This window comes from Chiloscyllium plagiosum, unplaced genomic scaffold (assembly GCF_037043375.1).
Source record: "Chiloscyllium plagiosum isolate Xiang-an unplaced genomic scaffold, Cpla_swu_hap1 HiC_scaffold_17, whole genome shotgun sequence".
NCBI classification, from domain to species: Eukaryota; Metazoa; Chordata; class Chondrichthyes; order Orectolobiformes; family Hemiscylliidae; genus Chiloscyllium; species Chiloscyllium plagiosum.
This window is the reverse complement of record NW_028270155.1, coordinates 67255246-67275460: the sequence shown is the minus strand read 5'-3', so window position 1 is coordinate 67275460 and position 20215 is coordinate 67255246. Positions and strand designations below refer to the sequence as shown.

Below are 20215 nucleotides of genomic sequence, written 5' to 3'. Positions count from 1 at the left end.
CCAGGTTATAGTCCAACAGGCTTAAACTGGAAGCACTAGCTTTTGGAGCACTGCTCCTTCATCAGGTGGTTGATCATCATCAGGCCCTTCATCACAGCCACCTGATGAAGGAGCGACGCTCCGAAAGCTAGTGCTTCCAATTGAACCAGTTGGACTATAACCTGGTGTTGTATGATTTTAATTTTGACCTCCTTGACCTCCTTCCACCTATCGCATTTCCAATGCCCCTTCCCCAAGTCCCTCCTCCCTACCTTTTATCTTAGCCTGCTGGACACACTTTCCTCATTCCTGAAGAAGGGCTTATGCCCGAAACGTCGATTCTTTCCTGTTCCTTGGATGCTGCCTGACCTGCTGCGCTTTTCCAGCAACACATTTTCAACACTCCCCAGGGCCCTATCATTAACTGGATAAGTCCTACCCTGGTTTCCCTTACCAAAATGCAACTTCCCACATTTATCTAAATTAGTTAGGTGGCACGATGGCTCAGTAGTTAGCCCTGCTGCCTCACAACGCCAGCGACTCGGATTCGATTCCACCCTGGGTGACTATTTATGTGGAGTTTGCAAGTTCTTCCATGTCTGTGTAGATTTCCGCTAGGTGCTCCGGTTTCCCCTCACTGTCCAAAGATGTGCAAGGTAGGTGGCTTGGCCAAGCTAAATTACTCATAGTATTTAGGGATGTGTAAGTTAGGTGTGTTAGCCATGGGAAAGATAGGATAGGGGGATGGGTTTGGGTGGGATGCTCTTCAGAGGGTTGGTGTGGACTCGTAGGGCCGAATGGCCTGTTTCCACCCTGTAGAGATTCTAATGAAAACTCCATATGCCACTGTTGGCCCAACTGATCAAGGTCCCATTGTACTCTGAGATAGCCTTCTTCACTGTCCACTACACCAATTATTTTGGTGTCATCTGCAAACTTACTAACCATGCCTCCTATATTCACATCCAAATTGTCTATACAAATGACGAAAAGTAGTGGACCTAGTACCAATTCTTATGGCACACCACTGGTCACAAGCCTCCAGTCCAAACAGCAACCTTCTTCCACCACGGTCTGTCCCCTACCTTCAAGTCAATTTTGTATCCAATTAGTTAGTTCCCCCTGGATCCCATGTGATCTTACCTCACTAACCAATCTACCATGTGGAACCTGGTCAAACATTTTGCTTAAGTCCATAGAAACAATGTCTACTGCTCTGCCTTTATCAATCTTCTTTGTCACCTCTTCAAAAAAACCACATTGCATCTATAAAAATTGGTAAGAGTTGTTGTGGACATGCCAAATTTCCTTCGTCTTCTACATAATAAGGGCATTGTTGTGCTTTCTTGATCATAGTGTCAACTTGGATGGTTCAGGACAGAATGGTGGTAATAGTTACTCTGAGGAGCTTGAAGCTGTTATCATCTCCACCTCAACACCATTAATGAAGACAACAGTATGTCCTCCACTCCATCTCCTAAAGTTAATGACCAGCCCCTTCATTTTGCTGACATTGAGGGAGAGATTGTTGTCCTTACACCATGCAACTAAGCTCTCTATCTCTTTCCTGTATTCTGTATCATCAGTTGTCAGTAAACTTGTAAATAGAATTAGAGCGGAGTTTGACCACACAATTGTCAGTTTATGAGGAGTATAGGGGCTGAGTATGCAGCTTTGCGGGGCACCGGTGTTGAGGATTATCGTGAAGGAGATGTTGATGCCTACCCTTACTGATTGCAGTCTGAGGGTCAAGAAGTCAAGGGGAGCAGAGTCCGAGTTTGGATACGAGTTTGCATCTTTGCATTCTAATGCATTGATGGGCATTAGATCCATGTTCCATCCATCTTTCTCCTGGTGGAAGCTAGGCAAATATTCCGGCTTCACTTTAACTCCTTTGAATTTGATTTTCTTTTTTCAAGCTTGAGCTTCCACCCACATTCTGGCAAGTTGAATCATAGAGCCTTTAGACTTGTAGATACTCTGTCTCTAGCTCTCTGACAAAATAGACTGTTTCTGATATTCACTGATATTTTAAGAAAGCTTTATAAACTTTATTGTACCACACTTAAATGATTATAGGATGATGATGATGATTCTGAAGATTTTTAAGACCCATTCTAACGTATACTTCTCAAAATTGGGCCACTGGCTGGTTCCTGTTTTGATGTGCATTTGGTTTAGCTATTTTCTTCAAAGTGGATTTCTCCTCCTTCTATTCTCAAATCAGTTTTTCATTGAATTCCTTTGCTGCAGTATAGTTATTTGATAAGTTAGTAAATATTGCCATTTTGCCAGAGCGGCGAAGAGGGTAGGAGTGGTGAAGGGAGGGCTGCCGGGAAGGGTGAGTTTTCCCGCATTAAAAGGGACTTATCTCGGGAGTCAGGCCTCCATTTGCCAAGAGGTGCGAGGGAGGAGCGAAGGACTTCTGGGAAGTCATATATTTGTGTGGTTGCATTACCCGAAACACTACTTGGGTAGTGTCTCCCACCCATCCTCCTCCTCTAACCAAAAAAAAGGACCTGTGCGCCAGATTGGTAAGGTAACGAGTTTTTTTTATTCCTTACTTTTTCAACAGTCTCTTTGGGAATTGACAATAGTGGGAATGGAGGTGAGGGCAGTTGAATGTTCCTCCTGCAGAATGTGGGAGGTAAGGGTCACCACTAGTGTCCCTGCTGACTACATCTGCGGGAAGTGCATCCAACTCCAGCTCCTCGAAAACCACATTAGGGAACTGGAGCTGGAGCTGGATGAACTTTGGATCAATCCGGAGGCAGAGGGGGTTATTGAGAGGAGTTACAGGGAGACAGTCACTCCTAAGGTACAAGAAAAAGGCAAATGGGTTACAGTCAGGGGACAGAAAGGGAACCGGCAGGCAGTGCAGGGATCCCCTGTGGCCATTCCCCTCAACAATAAGTATACCTTTTTGGATACTGTTGGGGGGGATGACTTACCAGGGGAAAGCAGTGGGGTACAGGGCTCTGGCACAGAGTCTGTCCCTGCTGCTCAGAAGGGAAAGGGGAAGAGGAGCAGAGCAGTAGTCATTGGGGACTCCATAGTTAGGGAGACAGATAGGAGATTCTGTGGGGACGAGAGAGACTCATGGTTGGTGCGTTGCCTCCCAGGTGCCAGGGTTCGTGATGTCTCTGATCGTGTTTTTGGGATCCTTAAGGGGGAGGGGGAGCAGCCCCAAGTCGTGGTCCACATAGGCACCAACGACATAGGTAGAAAGAGAGATGGGGATTTAAGGCAGAAATTCAGGGAGCTAGGATGGAAGCTTAGAGCTAGGATGAACAGAGTTGTTGAGTCTGGTTTGTTGCCCGTGCCACGTGCTAGTGAGGCAAGGAATAGGGAGAGAGAGGAGTTGAACACGTGGCTACAGGGATGGTGCAGGAGGGAGGGTTTTGGATTCTTGGATAATTGGGGCTCTTTCTGGGGTAGGTGGGACCTCTACAAGCAGGATGGTCTTCATCTGAACCAGAGGGGTACCAATATCCTGGGGGGGAAATTCGCTAAGGCTATTGGGGTGGGTTTAAACTAATCCAGCAGGGGGATAGGAACCAAACTTTTAGTTCGAGTATAGAAAAGGTTGAGAGTAGGGAAGTCCGAAATCAAGTTTCAGGGATGCAAGATGGCACTGGCAAGCAAGAAGTTGGTTTGAAGTGTGTCTACTTCAATGCCAGGAGCATCCGGAATAAGGTGGGTGAACTTGCAGCATGGGTTGATACCTGGGACTTCGATGTTGTGGCCATTTCGGAGACATGGTTAGAACAGGTTGTTGTAGGTTCCAGGATTTAGATGTTTCAGTAAGAACAGAGAAGATGGTAAAAGAGGGGGAGGTGTGGTATTGTTGGTCAAGGACAGTATTACAGTTGCAGAAAGGATGTTTGGGACTCGTTAACTAAGGTAGTATGGGCTGAGGTTAGAAACAGGAAAGGAGAGGTCACCCTGTTGGGAGTTTTCTATCGGCCTCTGAATAGTTCCAGAGATGTAGAGGAAAGGATAGCAAAGATGATTCTCGATAGGAGTGAGAGAGACAGGGTAGTTGTCATGGGGGACTTCAACTTTCCAAATATTGACTGGGAACGCTATAGTACTATAGATGGGTCAGTTTTTGTCCAGTGTGTGCAGGAGGGCTTCCTGACACAATATGTAGACAGTCCAACAAGGGACGAAGCCACATTAGATTTGGTACTGGGTGATGAACCCGGCCAGGTGTTAGACTTGGAAGTAGGTGAGCACTTTGGGATAGCGATCACAATTCTGTTATGTTTACTTTAGTGATAGAAAGGGATAGGTGTATACCACTGGGCAAGAGTTACAGCTGGGGGAAAGGCAATTACGATGCGATTAGGCAAGATGTGGGAAACATAGGATGGGGAAGGAAACTGCAGGGGATAGGCACATTAGAAATGTGGAGCTTATTCAAGGAAAAGCTACTGTGTGTCCTAGATAAGTATGTACCTGTCAGGCAGGGAGGAAGCAATAGAGCGTGGGAGCCGTGGTTTACGAAGGAAGTGGAATCTCTGGTCAAGAGGATGAGATGTGAAGGCTCAGTTAGGGCGCTTGAGAGTTACAAGGTAGCCAGGAAAGACCTAAAAAGAGAGCTCAGAAGAGCCAGGAGGAGACATGAGAAGTTGTTGGCGGATAGGATCAGGGTAAACCCTAAAGCTTTCTATAGGTATTTAAGGAATAAAAGAATGACAAGAGTAAGATTAGGGCCAATCAAGGATAGTAGTGGGAAGTTGTGTGTGGAGTCTGAGGAGATAGGGGAAGCACTAAATGAATATTTTTTGACAGTATTCACTCTAGAAAATGACAATGTTGTTGAGGAGATTACTGAGATACAGGCTACTAGACTAGGTATGATTGAGGTTCACAAGGAAGAGGTATTAGAAGTCCTGCAGAGTGTGAAAATAGATAAGTCCCCTGGGCTGGATGGGATTTATCCTAGGATACTCTGGGAAGCCAGGGAGAAGATTGCCGAGCCTTTGGCATTGATCTTTAAATCATCATTGTCTACAGGAATAGTGCCAGAAGACTGGAGGATAGCAAATGTGGTTCCCCTGTTCAAGAAGGGGAGTAGAGACACTCCTGGTAATTATAGACCAGTGAGCCTTACTTCAGTTGTTGGTAAAGTGTTGGAAAAGGTTATAAGAGATAGGATTTATAATCATCTAGAAAAGAATAATTTGATTAGGGATAGTCAGCACGGTTTTGTGAAGGGTAGGTCGTGCCTCACAAACCTTATTGAGTTCTTTGAGAAGGTGACCAAACAAGTAGATGAGAGTAAACCGGTTGATGTGGTGTATATGGATTTCAGCAAGGCGTTCGATAAGGTTCCCCACAGTAGGCTATTGTACAAAATGCGGAGGAATGGGATTGTGGGAGATATAGCAGTTTGGATCAGTAATTGGCTTGCTGAAAGAAGACAGAGGGTGGTGGTTGATGGGAAATGTTCATCCTGGAGTCCAGTTACCAGTGGTGTACTGCAAGGGTCGGTGTTGGGTCCACTGCTGTTCGTCATTTTTATGAACGACCTGGATGAGGGCGTAGAAGGGTGGGTTAGTAAATTTGCAGACGACACTAAGGTCGGTGGAGTTGTGGATAGTGACGAAGGATATTGTAGGTTACAGAGAGACATAGATAAGCTGCAGAGCTGGGCTGAGAGGTGGCAAATGGAGTTTAATGCAGACAAGTGTGAGGTGATTCACTTTGGTCGGAGTAACCGGAATGCAAAGTACTGGGCTAATGGTAAGATTCTTGGTAGTGTAGATGAGCAGAGAGATCTCGGTGTCCAGGTACACAGATCCTTGAAAGTTGCCACCCAGGTTGACAGGGTTGTTAAGAAGGCATACAGTGTTTTAGCTTTTATTAATAGAGGGATCAAGTTCCGGAACCATGAGGTTATGCTACAGCTGTACAAAACTCTGGTGCGGCTGCACTTGGAGTATTGTGTACAGTTCTGGTCACCACATTATAAGAAGGATGTAGAAGCTTTGGAAAGGGTGCAGAGGAGATTTACTAGGATGTTGCCTGGTATGGAGGGAAGATCTTACGAGGAAAGGCTGAGGGACTTGAGGCTGTTTTCGTTAGAGAGAAGAAGGTTGAGAGGTGACTTAATAGAGACATATAAGATAATCAGAGGGTTAGATATGGTGGACAGGGAGAGTCTTTTTCCAAGAATGGTGACGCAAGCACGAGGGGGCATAGCTTTAAATTGAGGGGTGATAGATATAGGACAGATGTCAGAGGTAGTTTCTTTACTCAGACAGTAGTAAGGGTATGGAATGCTTTGCCTGCAACAGTAGTAGAATCGCCAACTTTAAGTACATGTAAGTTGTCGTTGGACAAGCATATAGACATACATGGAATAGTGTAGATTAGATGGGCTTCAGACTTGGTATGACAGATCGGCGCAACATCAAGGGCCAAAGGGTCTGTACTGCGCTGTAATGTTCTATGTTCTATGTTCTATGATGGCTTCTGTCTTGAAAACAGCTTCATACTTCAATACTTTTAGTGGAGGAGCCATTTCTGTTTCTCACTTGCTATTGCCATGTTTAATGTTTTAAAAGCAAAATACTATGGATGCTGGAAATCTGAAACAAAAAAAAACAGAAAAAGCTGGAAAAGTCCAGGTGGTCTGGTGGTATCTTTGAAGCGAAAAACAGAGTTAACAATGAATCCAATAGGATTCTTCTTCAGAAAGTTCCTTTGCAACACATCCTATATCATCTACTAGGTCGCATTTACAGTATAAATTAAGCAAAACATGATTTCTCAGCTGAAAAATCGAGGCAGACTACAAATGTGAGTATAGCATTTTGTTGTTGAAAAGAGATAGTCAATCAAGCACATGCAGAAGTGTGATATTTGGCGTCAATAAAATGGCACCATCTCACAGGCTGGGCCAACTGAAATGCAGCAATCTATAGTAACATGTGCACTAAACATGGAAGCTAACACCATGAGGTTGAATACATCTTGCATTGTACTTGCCATTAGGTTGCTTTATTTTTCCACTATTTGCAAAATGTTTGCCTCCATCAATCAGGACCCTCGTTTCTAAAGGAGAAGGTTCTGTTGAAATCCCCAGATGGAAAGGGGCGCTTTCTCCAGGTTTCCCATGGCAGCCCTCTCACTCACTCTCATTCCAAGAGGAAAACAGTCTCTTTTCCTGATTCTGTCTTGCCAGGCAGAGGGAGATTGTTGCTGCTGAAAAGGCAAGTGGCCTTCAACCAGTTGAAAACTTTCTAGTCAGTGGGTCGAAGATGTGACATGACGGTCAGGCAAGGCTAGTGCATATCCAATGCCAACCTTGATTGTAGGTGCCCATAGAGCATAACCTGAGATATTAATCTCTGTTGTCCAAGACAGAGGCCTGGAGAAGCAATCAGCGAGTTGGAATCACAAGGTACCTGTTCTGACTTCCGTATAAGGAAATGTCACTGTCTAATTTCTGTCCGATGGGCGGGACAATGAGAAACTTCATATCAATAAAGCGAGAACAGGCCATAATAGTGTGTTAATACATGTAAAGGCTGCTCAACAGCAAGATTGTCTTTCTGTTCAAAATTTGCTTGGAGAATCAGATTTTTTCCTCTCAACATCAAGAATCCCATTTCTGCTGATCTCACCATATTTCCTAACTGACTTGCTAATATCCACATCATTCAGTGAATGGGAAGATTACACTCATCATATTCTTCATCTCTTTATTTTCCATGAGCAATGAACCAGAGGGTCTCTGTAGGTATTTGCAGCCTTGCAAGAATGGAACAAACCAGCAGAGCAGAGTGCTATGTGTATTAGAGCTGCCATTGGATTATGGAATGTGAAATTGGGTGGCACAGCTGTAGCTTTTGGTGGAGGTGGGGAAATATCCCAAGTGATTGAGCAGGCAATACTGATAGAATTCAAAGTTAGTGCTATCAGGAGTTGGGTAACAGAGAGTAGGGAGGTTGCTGCAGGAGTAACAGTGTAGAGCATGACCCTTGGTTAGAGGTGAGTACAGCAGCAGAGATAGAGTGAGGATGAGATATTAGAGAGAAGGTGATGGCATTTACCCAGGTGGAGTGGAGAAGGATATTGACCTTGTTCCTACAGTGCTGGGAATGCCTCCATCGTGCTGAAACTGCTTTAACCTGAATGGCAACCTCCCACCAGGCTGGCATCATTTGGTGTTTTGGCCTTTGCTACTGGAACTCAAGGAGGAGGCAATCCCACATCTGCATCATCCCATCCAGCAGAAACTTGAAGACCCTGCCTGCAAAACAGGGCACCAATTTCTCCCTGACTGCCATGTCCAGGGCAAATGCCAGGAATTGTGTTGTGCAGGGCAGCTCCAGACTGACAGTGCTTGTTCAAGTACACAATGGGCTTATAAAAATGGTGGAGGCACACTGGTGTTCTCACAGCATCTGTTGAATGGCCAGTTATTTTGGTATGGCATGTAGTAAAATGGACAGAAATCAGATTCAGAGATGCCATAGGAAACCAGTAGGTAAATAATGAGGTGGGTTTGATAAAAAAAGGATAAGAAAACTTGCTAGGCCTCACAGCAAAAAGCCCTTCAAAAACACAACGCGACTCAAACTTACCCAAAATACACTTGTTTCAGTGCTCAGAATCTGCTTGTGACATTCATGCATGAAACGTGGAAAAGCAGTCAAAATGAGTGGAATTACAGCAACATCCAGAAACAAAGTCCAGTAACTGTTCTGTAAACAGCTCATGATCTGTTTAAATTGTGTTGGTGGAGTACATTTTGAGTCATTTAAGGTCACACCAGCTGTGTGACGATACTTTGGCTTTAAGAGGTGTATTTTATCTTTTATTTTATGAAGTGAGGTTGAGACAGAGGTGCAAGAAGTCCGTTCCAAGCCAATAAAGTAAACAGCTTGTGAGGAATTGGGTTCTTTTTAAAAGTTGGAACAATAGAAGCAGCATGGATGGGTGAAGTCAGACTCCCATATAACCAGGAGTTTAGTTTAGCTCTCAGTAATTGTTGGAATTTTTTGGAAGCTAGTTGAGAAAGCTGCTACATCTCTCTCTCTTTGCTACAGCTTAAAGCTTGGATTCCCTTTGCTGCCAAAATTGCATGTGAGACAATCTATTTTACTGAATTTATTTTACTGAATAAAATGCGTTTTGCTTAAAGCCGAGTAGTGTAACAAATTGAATTACATCTGGAACAGAGCACCTTACACTTGCTTTTAAATAAGAAAACGTTAGGGTCTAGCCTATCTCCTTGATATATTTGGCCAGGTCTTGATCTATCCATAACCATTGTGTAAAGTTAAAACACATATATGTTGGAGCATCTGGTTCAAGTACAACATTGCTCATATCAAATCAACAGTGCACACTAATTTATGTCTTCTCCTCTTACTACTGGCAATTGTACACCTTTCATTGGAAATGTGTGCATTCACCTTTGACACTGTTTTTGATGATTAGGAGATCAAGTAGCACTGAAAGACGGTGATTACAGTGTATAACCTCTCTCTTACAGCGCTTTGTTCAGCAGGGAGTGCCATAATAGGCACTAACTGACAGTAGATGCTTGATGCAATTAACACTGACTGCTTAACATGGATGCTATACAGTAACTGACATGAGGCCTATGCTTTCCAACTAGTACACTGTAGAGTAATAAACTATTATCCTGAGTTTATTGTGGAATATAGACACTACAGAACATTGAATACTGAACTTATAACATGGAACACATGGTTTAATAAGGAAGATATTAGCCATGTAACCAGATAAAACAATAAAGATTGACCATTTAACATCCAGTGCTGTGCAGAATAGTAGAATGACCGTATAGTCACCACTATGTACTGTAGAATAACAGACTATGGTTTATAAGTCACCACTGAGTGAATCACTGTACAATAATAGAAATTGCAGCGTGCTGGAGTAGGCTTACACTTCTTCCCTGCCTGGCTGGAAGTGAAGTAAATGTGTTTGAAGGAAATTCTGGAAGATAATTCTGAACTTATCTACATTGCAAAATGACCTTAACTACATAGGTTCACTGTATCTCAGATGCAGTGTCCCCTTTCGCAGAGCCTGGTACTTGGAAAAAGGAAGTGGAAGTCATAATAGATAACTACAGTTCATGCTTTTTAAATAATTCTTTCATGATGGGGTGTCCCCGGGCCAGCATTTGTAGCATAACTAATTGCCCTATGTCAGTGGTGCTGACCTCACTACTTGAACTGTTGCAATGCATCTGGGTTTAGACATACTCACAGTACTACGTATTGGGAAGGCAATTCTAGGATTTTGATTCAGTGACAGCAACAAAGCATAAATATTGTTCCAAGTCAGGATTCCTTCTTACATATGTGTAAAATTTCTTATAATCTGCATTTATATGTGCTGGCTAGTTTATTCAATATTCAAGCTTTTCCTTTTTATGCACTTTTTGTTCGCCCTTTGCTGGTTTCTAAAACATTCCTAATTTTCAGACTAACCACTATCCTTTGCCTCTTCTTTTAATCTATCACTATTGTTAACCTCCCTGGTTAGTCATGGAAACATCCTCCTCACTGAAATTATGTTTTTGAATGGAATGTGTCTTTCCAATATTTTAAATTTTATTTTTCAATTGTTTGCCACTGTTTATTTACAGCCATAAGTTTTAGTCTATTTACCAAATCAACCTTAGCCAGATGTCTTCTTGAGTAGATTAGATTCCCTACAGTATGGAAACAGGCCTTCGGCCCAACAAGTCCAAATCAACCCTCTGAAGAGTAACCCACCAGACCCATTCTCCATGTTTATCCCTGACAAATGCACCTAACACTATGGGGAATTTAGCATGGCCAATTCACCTAACCTGCACATCTTTGGATTGTGGGAGGAAACCTACACAGACACGGGGACAATGTGCAAACTCCACACAGACAGTTGCCTGAGGCTGGAATCAAACACAGGTCTCTGGCACTGTGAGGCAACAGTGCTAGCCACTGAGCCACCATTATATCTATGTAATTGGCTTTTTTTTAATTTAAGATTTTTGTTTGTGGTTGGTGTATGTCATGTCAAACTTATCTTGGAATTCAGTGCCAAAACATCATTTTCTAGACTACTTTTACCAATTTGATTCATCCAGCTATTGCATTGCCTTTAATACAATATCAAACAATTTCTTGTTTAATGCGTTGTTCAGCAAAATAACTATTGTTAGAGGGCTGATAAACTACTCCACAAGCATATTCTGACCCCTTTGATGTTCCAGTTCTCTAACTCACACTGTTTCTATTTCTTGATTTTCTAAACCAAGATTCTTTTGCTAATGTCTTTATGTCAAGGAATACCCCTCCTCTGTTTGCCATTGTTCCTGTCTATTCTAAATGTTGTGTACCATAGAATATTTATTTCCCAATTTTAGTTGCACCACAATCATGTCTCTGTAATGGTGATTTGATGTAAACTACTTACCACTATTTATGCCACTAATTCATCTGTCTTATTGCATACATTCCATCCATTCAGACAAACTGACTTCAGTTTTGAAGAAGTCATATCAGACTTGAAATGTTAACTCCGTTTCTCTCTCCACATGTGTTGCCAGTTCAGCTGAGTTTCTCCAACATTATCTGTTTTTATTTCCAGCATCCACAGTATTTTGCTTTCATTAAAGTAACTTCAGTGTTATTTTTATTACTATTTCCAACACAGACTTTACTCTTAGATGCAAGTTTACTTTTAAACTGTCCATCCCTTCCTGTCCCACACAGTGTGCCTTTACTCACAACAACATACTTTCCTATTGCTTCAACGTTTACTGTTAAATTTCTAAATTTTCTTTCACTGAAACCTTTCTCCCACTTTTTAGTTTGATGACATTTTCCCTACTTTGATTGTATTTACTAACTCAGTCTTATGTTTGTATGATTGGTCCCTTCCCAGCATTACTTTCCTTTCTCTATCATGGCCAGATGACTTCCATGGGTGGGCCCTCAATATTTAGATTCCACCCATCAACAAATTATTTAAAATGCATGAATGTTGTCTGACCAAACAGTAATGAAGTTTGACCATGAAAATCGATCACTTGCATTGGGTTCATGTTTACTTTGCCCACATGGTATCCATTGCAAATGTCACACATCTCCAACCCACTGCTCTTATAACAATGAGATTACAATAAATAATACAGACATTAGGCCTAAATTCCTTGCATTGAACTGGAATAAGTGGCAGTATCACCCATCTATTCCTATCACTGCTCCCATCAGGTCAATGGAAATTTCCAGTTTTAAATATTTCAAGTAATTCTGGGTGTAGATGGGACATCCAATCAACAAAGACTGGTACAATGCTGCTGGAATTGGCATAATATCTATAGGGTCATTAGTTCATTGGCTGAACACATTGGTCCCACATCTCTTGTGTGATGCTGCCATTTGTCTTTGATTTAGATCTAGCCTTAGGCACACAGTTGGGTTTTACTACCACTGAACTGGCATGTTTTACTTTCCTGCACCTTGGCAAATTCTGGAAGGGTCAGCTAATACGTAAGCCGGGACAATCACCACCCTCCACTCACGGCCTTTTTGACACAGGTGACCAACTTTGGGACAGATGCAAGTTTCATTTCAAGCTAGGGTCCATACAAGTTAGTGGGTGGGACCACATCCTCATATATTCAGGTTCCAGCTTGTTTTACTGGATTTCTGTATGATTTATGGCAAAGTACACTGGGACGTATATGGATTTCAGGATTACAGACTGAATATCAATCTAGGACAGGTACTGAATATATATAAAAAAACACAACTGATAATACTCATACCAATTGTGTAACATTGTAAAACACAACAGAAATTGATTGTAAGGTAATAAAATCACGGCTGATCTGTCTGTGGCCTTTACTCCACTTTCCTCCTTGTATCTCAATATCCTTGACTTCTTCATACATTAAAAATCTGCCTCTCTCATTCTTGAGTATACCCAATGACTCAGCATCCACAACTCTCTATTGAAAAGAATTCTAAAGATTAATGACTCGCTGATAGAAGAAATTCCTCTTTGTCTCAGTCTCAGATTGGAAGCCTTTTATTTTGAAACTATGTCCCCAGTTCTGGAGTTCCTGATAAGGGGAATTCTCCCAGCATCTAACCTGTCAGCTTCCCTCCAAATCTTATATGTTTCAATAAGATTATCACTCATTTTTCTAAACTCCAATGACAAAAGCCTAACTTGCTCAAACCCATCATCTCAATAATCAACATAGTGAACCTTCACAGAAGGGGTTCCAATGCAAGAATATCCTATCTTAAGGAACCAAACATTTACTAAGACCTTAGGTATTATCTCAACAATAACCTGTACAACAGTAGTAAGAGTTTATCACTTTTATGCATCACCACTCCCCCGCCTTGCTATAAAGGCCAGTTTTCACTTACCTTCCTAATTATTTACTGTACCTGCATGTTCACATTTTGTGATACATGTAAAAGGACACTCTTTGTACCCTCTGCAGTCTCTCTCGAGTTATTATTTTAAATGCAATATTAAGCACACTGGAAAATTAGAGATTTACTGCACAATACGAATGTTTAGTACATCAAATTTGTATCACAAATAATCCCATAAAATGACCACACAAATTCTATAGTGGCAAATTAATACCATAGCAACAATAACAAGAGTAAAACCTTTCTGGATTAAGCAGAAGTGTTAACTGGAATTTATATTATTTCTTTCAATGTGATGCCACTGAACATCATAATCTTTTGAAAACCTAAATAAAAATGGTGCTTAATGGGTCAACAATATTCTACTCACTCTAAACTGACTACCTGCTTTGAGGTGATAACATGCAACCACAATGCAATTGGGAAATGCTGCAGTCTTTACACTAGCTACTTAATGTATAAGCAAGACATTACAGCTAAGTCACTGGACCTTCAGTAACAATGTTTAATGTCTTGATGTTCAGTGAAATTGCACATTTTGCAACTCGTTGTTCATTAATTTTTCCTTAACTACAATGTAAAGCAGGCAACTCCTTATCCAAAAACAAATATAAAAGACAGTAAAGGACACATTTTAAATCTTCAGATACAATTGACAGTTTAGCTGATGGCTTACTGTTTCCATTCCCCAGAAGATTATAAAACAGATGTGCGCATACAAGCATCAAAATCTAAACAATCCAAGATTTACCTGTGGTATCAGAGAAGTTACTGTGTGTGATCCATTCCTTAAAGTTGCAGCTCTGTGTGTAATGTGAAGTGCTATTCCTATTCTGGGACCTGAGGGAAGATTAAGAGCCCTGCAAGGAAAAGATTAAGGCTGTGAAGGACAGTTCTCCATATCAAAGTCATTGAGATGTGAAGAAGAAAAGGGAGAGGAAAGTGGTGTAAAGGAATATAACGGACGTGGGAGGCAAGGAGATAGGGAAGAAAGTTAACAGAAAAAGGATTACAATGGAAAATGAATGAAGAGAAGGCAAAAATTGAAAATGAGAAAAAAGATTTGGTATAAAACAGAATACATAGCAACATCCTACTACGGAAATGGCATTTCCCTGCCTGAGGTTATATAAGGTTGAATCAGAGCAATACAACACAGAAGAATGCCATTTGTCCTTGCGGCTATGCTAGCTCTAAGTTAGAATGTTCAGCTTGTTTCATCTTTCTGCAATTCAACTCTTTCCTTTTCAACTCCATATGTAATTCTGTTTGATTATTACTGTAGAATCTACTTCCACTATCCTGTCTTGCATTGACATCATTGGTGATTGTCAAAATCTATTAATTATACAAGACTGTCTAATCTGAACATAGTTAAGAAATAGCTGATTGTATTGTAAGAGGTCACCATGTTGAGGTTGTACTCAATCTTATAAAAGAATGACAAGCAAGAGAAAAGTGAAATTGATTCAGTATAAGCTCTAAAGGTAGTTCAGAGGACTTAAGACAAAATTTGGGGGAAAGATATGCATGGATTTCTCCTCACCTCATAGCTTTCTGTGTAAATGCACATTAAACTTTTTCTAGCCATAAAGACTTTATTCTATTACTGAAGCTGTAAATATATACAAATTATTAAACTGGTTGTAAAATTGATTGAATGGAAGGAGACAGAAAGAATGAATTATTGGTCGGATTATTTGACACAATGCCACCAGTGATGTCCAATAAGGCTTAAACAAGGAAAGGTAATATGCAATGAATGGTAGAGCTCTGGACAGTACTGAATCCTTTGTGCACATGTGCGTAGATCCATGAAGGCAATAGGATGGGTGGATACAGTGGTTAAGAGAGCATATAGAAATTTACTTTTATTAGTTGAAGTATAAAATACAAGAGCTGGGAGGTTATAGTGGAGCTATACAGTATATTTCTCGGGCCACAGCTGAACTATTGCGTGCTATCTAGTCACCAAATATAGTGAAGCTGTGATTTCTCTTAGCAGCCATGGTTGAATGGTGAAGCAGATTCGATGGTTAAATGGCCAAAACCTGCTCCCATATCTTGTCTCTGGAGAGGGTGCAGAGAATATTCACAGGATGTTGCCTGAGCTGGAGGATTTCCGATGATTCAGAAAGAAACTATTACAACATTTAAGAAGTATTTAGACAAACACTTCAAATGCCATGGCATAGAAGGGTGTGGATTAGGGTTCTTGTGGCATAGTCACAGCATCCCTACCCATAGACCCAAAGCCCCAGGTTCAAATCCCACCTGTTCCAGGTGAATAACATGTTTAAGCAGGTTAATCAGGAAATATGATAAGGGCTTTGGACCCAGTGCTGAGAAATGGAATTACAGTGGACCCGTGTTTGATGACTAGTGCAGAGTCAATTGGCCTAATTACATCCCTTATATGCCGTAATAATATATGACTCTATAACCTTTGCTGGGTTCATGGCACAATGTCATGGAAAGAGACAGAAAATAATCAACCAAGAAGATTAATGGAATGCTGGTATTCATATCTAGAGGAATAGAAGGGAATAGAGCCCTGGTATTACCTGGAGTACTGTGTTCGCTTCTGGAACAAAACATAGAAACTAGGTGCAGGAGCCCTTCATGCCAGTTCCATCACTCAATATGATCATGGTTGATTCCTCTATCTCAACTCCATATTTCAATTTTCTCTACATACCCCTTGATTTCTCTAATATTTAAAAAAATAGCAATCTCTTACACTCAGTTAACCAGCATCCACAGCCTTCTGTGGTAGAGAATTCTAAAGGTTAACAACCTCTGAATGAAGAAATGTTTCCTCATCTTGGTCATAAATGGCCTATCCTGTATTCTGTATCTGTGATCCCTGGTTCTAGATTCCCCAGCCAGGGAAACTATCCTCCCTGCATAAATATCTGTCTACCCCCTTTAGAATTTTATACATCCCAAGCAAACACCAATGCATTTTCTAAACTCTAGTGAATACTGGCCAAGTGAAACAATCTCTCTTCACAGGACAATCCTGCCTTTCCCTGTATCTGTGGCACTCTCTCTATGGTAGGTATATCCTCTCTTAGGTAAAAATCACACAACACCAGGGTATAGCCCAACAGGTTTAATTGGAAGCACAGTAGCTTTCGAAGCGATGCTCCTTCATCAGATGATAGTGGAGGGCTCAATCCTAAAGCAGAATTTATAGCAAAAATTTACAGTGTGATGTAACTGAAATTATACATTGAAAAATTGATTGTCTGTTAAGTCTTTCATCTGTTAGAATACAGTGATAGTTTCACTTCTTTCATGTGTGAATCACAAAACCTTTTTTTAAAAAAAGTTGCATTCTCGGGTTAGCTGTTAACAATGGTGATAGCTAGACAATATGTTGGCCCCCTGTGTTCTCTGTCTCTGCCATGATGTTTAGATTGATTCTAATCTAAAAAGTGAGATAACGGAATTTTACATAAATTCATGCAGTTTTGAGCTCAAAGTCCTACATGAATGCATGCAGTTTTTGAGCAAAGTACAATGTAACCCTGCAAGTACAAATTCACCCACAGCATCCCCCACAATGATGGCATCGTGGCAACAGCCTCAGTATTCAACACCAACAACTGCCAATCTCCAAACACCATCCTACAGCTCATCCGCTTTATCCTTGATCACAATGTCTTCACCTTTGACAACCAGTTCTTCATCCAGACACATGGAACAGCCATGGGGACCTAATTTGCACCCCAGTTTTTATGCACAAGTTCGAACAAGACTTCTTCACTATGCAGGATTTCCAACCAACATTGAACACCAGGTACATTGACGACATTTTCTACCTCTGGACCCATGGCGAGGAGTCACTGATAAAACTACACAGTGACATCAACAAGTTTCATCTCACCATCAAACTCACCACGGGCTACTCTTGACTATCTGTCTCATTCTTGGACACATGCGTCTCCATCAAGGATGGACACCTCAGCACCACACTCTACCACAAACCCACAGACAACCTCACAATGCTACACTTCTCCAGCTTCCACCCAAAACATATTAAAACAGCCATCCCCTATGGACACGCCCTAGGCATACACCGGATCTGCTCAGATGAAGAGGAACATGACGGACACTTGGAAGTACTCAAGGATGCCCTCACAAAAACGGGATACGATGCTCAACTCATTGACTGCCAGTTCTGACGTGCTACAGCAAGGAACCGTAATGACCTCCTCAGGAGACAGGCACGTGCTGCAACCGATAGGGTACCCTTCATTGTTCAGTACTTTCCAGGGGCTGAAAAATTACGCCATGTTCTTCGTGACCTGCAACACATTATCAATGAGGAAGAGCACCTCACCAAGATCTTCCCCACACCTCCACTACTTGCTTTTAAACAACTGCCAAACCTCAAACAGATCGTTGTTTGTAGCAAGCTGCCCGGCTCTCCATACAACCCTGTCACGGTAGACGCTGCAAGATGTGTCAGAGTATGGACATAGATACCACCATTACACGTGGGACACCTCCAACCTTGTACATGGCAAGTACTCATGTGACTCAGCCAATGTTGTCTATCTTATACGTTGCAGGCAAGGATGCCCGGAGGCATGGCACATTGGGGAAACCAAGCAAAGGCTATGACAACAGATGAATGGGCACTGCACAACAATCAACAGACAGGAGGTGGACTTTGGTACAGGCAGCAGAGAAAAGTGGCCAAGCAGAGGCTGATAGCTAAGTTCGGTACCCGTAGGGAGGGCCTCAACCGGGACCTTGGGTTCATGTCATGTTACAGGTGACCACCATTGCACTATACACACACACAGACACTCCTATACACACACACTCTCACACACACACAGGCACTCCTATACACACTGACACACTGACACACATACACACAGACGTGCACACAGACACCCACACACACCCTTACAGACACACACTCCCACACTCACACATGCACACCTTCACAGACTTAAGACACTCTGCACTCACTACACACACACATACACTTTCTCACACTCACAATCCCCAACCCAGACAGACAGACACACACACACAGACAAAGACCCACATGCACACATATATTTTGTGGGGTGAATTTGTACTTGCAGGGTTACATTGTACTTTGCTCAAAAACTGCATGCATTCATGTAGAACTCTGAGCTCAAAAACTGCATGAATTATCTCACTTTTTAGATTAGAATCAATCTAAACATCATGGCAGAGACAGGGAACACAGGGGGCCAACACCTTCAACATATTGTCTAGCTATCACCATTGTTAACAGCTAACCCGAGAATGCAACTTTTTAAAAAAACGTTTTGTGATTTACACATGAAAGAAGTGAAACTATCACTGTATTCTAACAGATGAAAGGCTTAACAGACAAGCAATTTTTCAATGTATAATTTGAGTTACATCACACTGTAAATTTTTGCTATAAATTCTGTGTTAGGATTGATCCCTCCAGTATCACCTGATGAAGAAACGTCGCTCCGAAAGTTACTGTGCTTCCAATTAAACCTGTTGGACTATAAACTGGTGTTGTGTGATTTTTAACTTTGTACACCCCAGTCCAACATCGGCATCTCCAAATCATCTCTCTTAGGTAGTAAGGCCAAAATTACACACAATATTCCAGATGCAGACTCACCCTCGGATAACTTCTTAGATATCCTTACTCTGAACTCAAATCCTTTTGCAATAAAGGCCAAATCCATTGACTGGTGTACAGACCCTTTAGTATATCCACATTCCTTAACATATCAATGTTTAAAATTACTATGCCTTTCTGTTTTATATTCACAGTTATCCACATTATACTGCATCTGCCATGTGTTCACCAACACAGTCAAACCTTTAGGAAGGTTAAACTGGCCTTCGAGGAAATGCAGCATCAATTTACTAACAATATTCTAGATTTTGTGGATTTCATGGGTTAAACTGTGAGAAGAGTTTACACAAGCATTAACTGTATTCACTGGAATTTATAAGGCAAAGATGTGATTTGTATTAAAAGATTCAAAATACTCAGGAGAGCAGATAGGGTTCAAAAGGACAAGCCTAGCAATATGTGTGCGTGTGTGTGTGTGTGGGGGGGGAGGGTTGGTGCTGGGGTGCGTGGAGGGGTAGGCAAACAGAGAAAGAGAGAGAGATGGAGAGATAGAGTCCAATCTTCTATATGGGTGGTCATTGTCAGTTGATTAGAACCAGGCATTTCATTAGCAAAAGATATTTGGATCTCTGTTCCATAAATGGGAAATAATCCACTTTTTAACACACTTTGATTGACAGACATTTATTAACCAAAGATATTAAAAGATATGAGGCTAAAGGTGGGTATATGGAGTTAGATCGTGGATCGGTCACTGTCTCATTGAATGGCAGAACACCGGTAAAACGCTTCTATGTTCCTATAGCAATGGGTGCATGACATACAGTGCTGTATGAAAAATAGAAGAGTATCCAAGACCAAAAGGTGCCTTCTGTGGACAAGTGCTTGATCTGTGATTGGCCTTCTCAGTGCATTTCAGAAATGTATATTCTATTACACACGTGGCCAATGATGTGATGTGAATAATTCACAAATAGCTACTGAAGAGTAAACGACACATTCCTTTGCTATTCACAGCAATGTGTGAGCTTTGAACTAGGCCAGCAGAATAGAAGTAGAAGTAAACATCCAAATGTTTTTTAAACTATGTCATGCCAGTCGAAGCGATGTGATGAGTTTGATCCAGGCTTTGCTGACAGGCTAATAGATTAACAAGCTGATTATAATTCAGATACAGATTAACTATGGC

General features: G+C 41.5%; 1 protein-coding gene across 1 annotated transcript in view; it reads right to left on the bottom strand.

Moving 5' to 3' along the window:
• The window catches only part of LOC122558548 (cyclic nucleotide-gated channel beta-1-like), a 204313-nt gene extending 190042 nt beyond the window's left edge, over positions 1-14271 (bottom strand). The window contains exon 1 of the mRNA XM_087996039.1: positions 14167-14271. The gene's annotated coding sequence lies outside the window, so the exon portion shown is untranslated. The remainder of the gene's footprint in view (positions 1-14166) is intronic.
• Between the last annotated feature and the right edge of the window lie 5944 nt (positions 14272-20215).